The sequence below is a fragment of the Apium graveolens genome, chromosome 4 (assembly GCF_009905375.1).
Source record: "Apium graveolens cultivar Ventura chromosome 4, ASM990537v1, whole genome shotgun sequence".
NCBI classification, from domain to species: Eukaryota; Viridiplantae; Streptophyta; class Magnoliopsida; order Apiales; family Apiaceae; genus Apium; species Apium graveolens.
In genome coordinates this window covers 101,651,688-101,659,770 of record NC_133650.1, presented here as the reverse complement: position 1 = coordinate 101,659,770, position 8,083 = coordinate 101,651,688, and the positions used below count along the sequence as shown (strand labels likewise).

At 39.0% G+C, this 8,083-nt stretch overlaps 2 non-coding genes across 2 annotated transcripts; both read left to right on the top strand.

Moving 5' to 3' along the window:
- The first annotated feature begins 2,342 nt into the window (after window positions 1-2,342).
- On the top strand, window positions 2,343-2,449 carry LOC141721898 (small nucleolar RNA R71). The gene has a single exon (XR_012574940.1). It is a non-coding gene; the product is annotated as a small nucleolar RNA R71 (small nucleolar RNA).
- A 2,229-nt stretch (window positions 2,450-4,678) lies between these two features.
- On the top strand, window positions 4,679-4,785 carry LOC141723205 (small nucleolar RNA R71). Its single transcript, XR_012576192.1, has one exon. It is a non-coding gene; the product is annotated as a small nucleolar RNA R71 (small nucleolar RNA).
- The last annotated feature ends 3,298 nt before the right edge of the window (window positions 4,786-8,083 follow it).

Genomic DNA, 8,083 nt, shown 5'->3' with positions numbered 1-8,083 from the left:
CCGCTCTTTTTGATTTATAAGTTTTTCTATATGTGCGATACATGGTTTTTACGGAATAATTATTATATCACGCTTCCGCTCATCCATAAATTCCTTCACATGTGACTGTTCGAGTGGGGATGAGCTCATTCTTCTCATTTGCTACCACAATAATACCTCATTTCTTAGGTACACATTGAACGGGGCTCACCCAAGAACTGTCAAAAATAGGATATATGATTCCTGCATCCAGCCATTTTAGAATTTCTTTCTTCACCACTTCTTTCATGATAAGATTTAGTCTTCACTGTTGCTCAACAGTCGGCTTGTGACCGTCCTCTAGCAGAATTTTATGCATGCAGTATGAAGGGATGATCCATTTTATATCTTCTATAGTCCATCCGATGGCCGATTTGAATTCTCTCAGAATCCTCAAGAGCTTGTCCTCATCACTACCTGAAAGGTCAGATGCAATAATAACAGGCAAAGTAGATGTTTCACCTAAAAAAGCATACCTCAAGAGTTCAAGGAGTGGTTTAAGCTCCAAAGTAGGTGCTCCCTCAATAGATGGTTTGAGCTTTCCCTCAGCATTCTTGAGATCAGTATTACCAAGAGATTCGAATGGCATGTCTAACTTCCATTTCCAAGGAGAAGCATTTAGATATTGTAACTGCTCATTGCCTTCATCATCTTCACTGTAAAAATCCCCCAATAAGGCTTTTTCTAAGGCATCAGACCTTAGCACATGATCAAGTTCTGAAGTAACTGCAGAATCGACCAAATCCACCTTGAAGCACTCCTCATCTTCCGTAGGGAATTTCATTGCATTGAACATATTAAATGTCACATCTTGATCTTGCACCCTCATAGTGAGTTCACCTTTTTGCACATGTATCAAGGTACGGCCTGTAGCCAAGAAAGGTCTTCCCAAGATTATAGGAATCTTCTTATCTTCCTCGAAATCCATAATGACAAAATCTGCAGGAAAGATGAGCTTGTCCACCTTTACTAGCACGTCCTCCACAATGCCTCATGGGTATGTAATCGAATGATCAGCCAATTATAGAGACATGTAGGTGGGCTTCGGATCAGGCAAATTCAGCTTTTTGAAGATAGACAACGGCATTAGATTGATGCTTGCTCCCAAATTGCAAAGGCACTTGTCAAATGACAACTTGCCAATGGTGCAAGGAATGGTGAAGCTACCTGGATCCTTAAGCTTTGGAGGTAACTTTTGTTGCAGCACGGCACTGCACTCTTCCGTTAGAGCAACGGTATCAAGATCATCCAGTTTCACCTTCCTTGAAAGAATACCTTTCATAAATTTCGTATAACTAGGCATTTGCTCCAGAGCCTCAGCGAAAAGTATGTTAATGTGAAGTTTCTTGAACGCCTCCAGAAACTTACCAAATTACTTGTCCAGCTTTTGTTTTTACAATCGCTTAGGAAAAGGTGGTGGAGGATAGAGCTGTTTCTCCCCCGTATTACCGTCAGGTAGAGTGTGTTCAACAGTAGTCTTCCTTGATTCCCCCTCTTTCTGCTTCTGCATTCCTTCTTCATCTACAACTTCAACTTTTCCATCTTTTGCTTTTTCAGCATCAACAACTTTTCCAGACCTTAAGGTAATAGCTTTGACTTGCTCTTTAGCTTTCTTCCTACCTGGCACTTCAGTATCGCTGGGAAGTGTGCCAGGTTGACGATTGAGCAAGGCATTGGCTATTTGTCTAGTTTGATTTTCCAAGGTCTTGATAGAAACAGCCTGACTTTTGCACAACAGCTTTAACTCCTCAAAATCAGCACTAGAAGGTGGAGCAGCACCTCCTTGCTGAGGATATGATTGCCTTTAAGCGAATTGCTGAGGTTGCTGGAATCCAGGTGGATTAAACTGTATACTTGTAGCTTGCTGATATGGTTGCTGAACAGCATTCGGATTATTGCTCCAGCTGAAATTGGGATGATTTCTGATATTAGGATGATAAGTAGCGGGCACAGGCTGTTGCGGTCTCTGAAAATTGTTCACATACTGAACAGATTTATTAACAAGAGAACACCCTGCACAAAGCTCACAGACACTAGCTTTTTGATTTACTCCATAGTTGGCTAAAGAATCGACCTTCATAGACAGCGCCTGAAGCTGCGCTATAATAGCTGTAGCTGCATCAACTTCCAGAATACCTGCTACCTTCTCAGGCATCATCCTTTGAGTTGGGTTTTGATACTCGTTTGCAGCCACAGTTTCAATGAGATTATAGGCCTCAGTATAGCTTTTGGCCCACAAGGTGCCTCTAGAAGCTGCATCGAGCATGGGTCGAGATTGGACCCCCAAACCATTGTAGAAACCAGTGATCACCATCCAGTCAGGCATACCATGATGTGGACACTTTCTCAACTTCTCCTTGTAGCGCTCCCAAGCTTCACACATAGATTCTCCTGGTTGCTGCGCAAACTGAGTAAGAGCACTCCTCATAGCTGCAGTTTTGGCCATTGAATAGAACTTCACCAGAAACTTTTACGCCAGATCTTCCCAAGTAGTGATGGACCCAGCTGGTAAAGAATGTAACCAGTCCTTAGCTTTGTCCCTCAGAGAGAATGGGAAAAGCCTCATCTTGATAGCCTCAACACTGACACCATTATATTTGAAAGTACTACAGATCTCGATAAAATTCCTGATATGCATGTTGGGATCTTCAGTCGCAGCCCCTCCGAAAGAAACAGAATTATGCACCATCTGAATAGTGCCCGGCTTGATTTTAAAATTATTGGCCTCAATAGCCGGATGAATGATGCTTGACTGAATGTCATCAATTTTAGGCCGAGAAAAGTCCATAAAAGCTGGATCAGCTTGAGCTAGACGATCACCCATTATTTCAGGTTCTTTCTTTTCACTCTCTTTATCCGAATCTTCAAAAACTATCTTCTCCGGAGAGTCAAGAGCTTTATCTATTTCCTCGGCTTTATCCAGATTTCTCTTGCGAGTGCGAGAACGTGTTTGCATAAACGCTCGCTAGAGTACCTGAAACAAAACTGAAAGCAGTAAGTAACAAGTCTTAATCAATGAATCCTAATGACCACCGATGGCAAGTACAAAAATTAAACAAATTAACACCGAGTCCCCGGCAGCGGCGCCAAAAACTTGTTAGGCACAAAGCATGCGCTAAATAATTCACGCAAGTATACACGTTCGCAAGTAATATAGAATGATTTCTAGTTCGTTCCCACAAAGACTCTTATTAGTTATATTTAATTAACACTTACTCACCAATGTATGATTATTCTTCAATGCCAAGACAATAACAATTAAGATTGGTTAACTAATATTAACTACGAGAATTAAACACTGGAATTAACAATATTAAACACACATGAGATCCTAACTTCATTACTACTTCATTCAATAGTTATTGTCATTAACCTTAGCATGTAATAGTGATGATATTAATCGAACAACACGAAACTGATAAACGCCAACTTTCGTTGTACGAGTACCATTCTACCAAGCATCCATAATTAAGATAGAAGTTGAATAGGCATCAATTATGTTGAGACCCTATAAGTATACAAAATTTGACAACATAACGATTTAAGCGCAAGTTATTCATGATAATTACACAGTGCAAGTAAAACGGTTAGAGTTACCCACTAATCATGCATACAATACATGAACCTATGCTAGCATGGCAAGTTCTAAATCTCAAGATTCACTGTCGCTTCACAAGAGATTAACAGGCTATCTTACATGTTCGCGACGCTTATAAGACGAATAAGCACTACATATACTAGATATCATACAATCACCACATACCAATGTATTAAACCATTAACTAAAGAAATCCATAGTAAATCCGCTAGGATCCCATGATCACGATAAGCCCATAATAGAACTCATCGTCACCATGAGTTCATATGAAAGCATGATAATAACACAACAATATAAGGCTAATAAAAATACTTAATAAATAATGAAGTACGTCACAAGAGTATTAAGGTTCAAAGTATAAAAAAACTAGCATCCACTGTTACAACGAATTAAAAGAATCATAAGATAAATGCATGCTTCCTCTTCTTCGTTGATGCGTGCTAAAACGGTCTTCTCAATCTTCTTGCCCTTGCTCTTGATCTTCTTTGATTGATTGATTTATTTAAGAAAACGTCTTCCAATAAGGTTTATATAATAACCCAAGAGAACCAGCACCAACAGAAGCCCAATTGTACTAGAATTAATAAAATCTAGATTCTAAATTTCCGCACACAGGCGGTCGCCTGCTTCCTCCACACGGTCGCCTGCTAGCACGCGGGAGCCTGCTCCTAGCGCGCGGCCGCCTGCAACCCTTCTGGAAAATTCCTTATTTTGCTTCTATTTTTGCTGATTTCTTCGCTCATCACCCCTAGACTGATTCCAAGCACTTTCTTAAGCTTTATTTGATGAAAACCACATATCCAAGCAAGTTATACCCTGAAATGCACAAACACTAGAAAACATGTCAAATACACAAAATACTTAAGACAAAGACACCAATTCAAGCCGTTATGAGATGCTTCAAGTGGTATAAAATGCCACTTATCAGCCATCAGTTCAATAAGTTCATAAGCTTCATCGTAGCTCTTAGTCCACAAGGCTCCTCCTGATGCTGCATCAAACATGGGTCTAGAAGTAGCACCCAATCCATTGTAGAAACAGTTGATAATCATCCAATCAGGCATGTCATGGTGTGGGCACTTCCTTAGAATCTCCTTATATCGATCCCAAGCCTCACAAAAAGATTCCCCAGTTTGCTGAGCAAACTGGGTAAGAGCATTCATGATTGCAGCAGTCTTCGCCATGGGGAAGAATTTAATGAGAAACTTTTGCGCGAGATCCTCCCAAGTGGTTATAGATCCTGTTGGCAGAGAGAGTAACCAGCACTTAGCCTTGTCCCTCAGAGAAAATGGGAAAAGGCGTAGTTTGATAGCATCTTCAGTCACATCACTGAATTTGAAAGTGTCGCAGATCTCGATGAAATCCCTGATGTGCATGTTGGGGTCTTCAGTAGGAGAACCCCCAAACTGAACTGAGTTCTGTATCATCTGAATCGTGCTTGAATTGATCTCAAAAGTGTTAGACCTGATGGCTGGTCTGATGATGCTTGACTGAATGTCATTAATCTTAGGCTGAGAATAGTCCATCAAAGCCTTCGGATTTCCCGCTTGATCACCCATCTCTACTAAAGATGGTTCTTCAACTTTCTCTTCTTCTTCTACCTTCTTTTCTTCCTCAAAAACTTCCTTACGAACTACCACAAGTTCTTCCTTGGCTTTATCTAGAGTTCTCTTACGAGTACGCGAACGCGTATGCATACACCCTCGCTAGAGTAACTGAAATAATACAAGGAAACAGATAAGTAACAATGTCCGAGTCAATGAACTTTAATGACCACTGATGGAAAGCACATAAACTATTAATTAACACTGCATTCCCCGACAGCGGCGCCAAAAACTTGTTAGTGGCTAAACACGTGCTAATAATACACACAAGTATACGAGTTCGCTAGTAGTATAGAATCTCTTCTAGTTTGTTCCCACAGAGACTGTATTGGTTAACTAATTAATTCACACACTTAAGTAACAATGTATGGTTATTATTCAATGTTAAGACGATGACAAATTGAGGTTGTTTATACTAAGAATGAACTAATAATTATAACTAAGAAAATGAGATTAATTGAATTAATATATATAACAAACATGGGATTCTAACTTCATTAAATACTTCATTCAATAGCCTTATTGTTCTTAACCTTAGCATGCAATGGTGATGACATTAATCAGACAACACTAAACTAATAAACACCAACTTTCGTTGCACGAGTACCATACTACCAGACATCCACAAAAGATATAGAAGCTGAATAGACACCAATTATATTGAGACCCTATATGTCTATAGAATTTGACAACATAACGGTTTAAGCACAAGTTATCTATCTTGATTACACAGTACAAGTAAGATGGTTAAAATTACCTACGAATCATGCATATCGAATACATGAACCTATGTTAGCATGCCAAGTTCTAAATCCTTAAATTCACTTTCGCTTCATTAAGAATTAATACACTTATCTTATAAGTTCGCGACGCTCATAAGACGAATACGCACAACCAATACTAGGATATCATATAATCACCACATACTAAGGCATTAAACAATTTAACTAAAAAAATCCATAGATAAATCCGCTAGAACTCCACGATAATGATTAGCCCATAATCGGACTCATCATCAACGTGGGTTCCGATGAAAGCATGGTATATAACACGTAGTCTTTATAACGAATAATTAAAACCAAGTACAAAACAAGATTAAGGTTCACAATTAAGAAAACTAACATCCAAATATAACTTAAAACAAAGGTTCACAAGTAAAAACAAGATCTTCTTTGTCTTCGTTGAATCGTGCTAAATCGGTCTTCTTACGCTCTCCTTGATATGTCTCTTGCTTAATTACTTATTAAAAATGACCTAGAGTTGTTTATATAGCAGTCCCATGCAACATAGAAGTCTCCCAAATTGAATTAGAATAGAATCACAATTCTGCATCCCGACACGGAGCGGCCGCGCGCTTGATCAGCACGGGCGCACTGGCTCTCTGAAGTTCTGGCGCGGTCGCGCTGGGCTTCTGCCAAAACTGACTTCTTTATTTTTCTTGCAGCTTCGAGTCGGCTTCCAACTAGCTTTTATTCCAACACCATCTAGACACTATATTAGCACCAAAACAATGCTAATTCACCTGATTAACAGATTAATGCCTGAAATGCAAAAAACACTCGAAAACACGTTAAAACACTTAACAACTTGAGTACAAAGGCATCAATTCAAAGCTTATTAGAGCATTATAAAGCGTCATAAATGCCACTCAACATGTACCACTGGAACCACAAATGAATTAGAGAAATGATATTTTATACACCGTTGGGATCACAAATGAAGTTGACACTCTACTTTATGAGATGCCAACTTTTAACACCCCAAATTGTCACCCCATGCCAACTTATTTGGCACCAAATAACATCCTTCTACTCCAATGAAGTGCTAATAAGGATGCCAAACCACGTGACGTTGGCACAACTCTTGGCAGTGGCACCCTCCATCGGAGAAATTATGGCCCTTATTTTCACAATTTGGAGGGAGAAGGCCCAAAATCTCACAGGTACTATGATATAACCTTTTCTGTCACTAAAAAATGTCATTAATACTTGCGTTTATTGTTAATACATAATGATACCGCTAGGTTAGTGGTTGAGCGGTCGATTTGAGAGCTTTGCGTGTTGAATAACCAGGGTTGGAATCCCCAGGACACTAAATTAATTTTTTGAACCACCAACAACGCAAATTAATTTTGCGTTCTCTTTTTGACAAACGCATGAAACAAATGCGTTTAACTGTTAACGCAAAATTTAAATGTGTTTTCTGCCTTAATTCATATATCAATTAAATTAATTTTCAACAGTAAACGTAAGAAATAATTGTGTTATTTATTTTGGATAGAAAATGAAAAAAATTACATTTGTGAGCGATATAAAAGGCCATATTCCCGCGCTCGTGAGATTTCGGTTCCTTTATCCCCAAATTGTAATACTAAGAGCATCTTCAACGTTAGTCTCCTATTAGGTATAATATCTACGTGTCACTCTATTATACCAAATATGTAAAACATGTTGGGTAATAAACTAACACTACGCGCAACAATGAGGCAATTATATATATCACAATTAACTAGAACAGACAATAAACCAAATAACGAAATAAAACAGGAAGGCAAATAAGAAGACATAAATTAGTAACTGAATTGACAAAGAGAGGATAAAACACTTAGCTCTAACAGAAGCTTTAAGAAATCTCAAAGAACCAATAACAGATGTGGCGCCTAGCCTTTGAGAAATCTAGACTGTTCTTGAAGAGATTATTGCCCCACTTACGCTGTGTTGGGTTGCAGCAATATCACTTCCAGGATATAACAACTCAGAGTACTTCATCCATAGATACGTAGCACTCAACGGAGACCCGTACCTCAGTTCGCCTAGAAAACCTATGTTATAATCTGTATGTTATGGAGGAGAGAAAGAGAGAG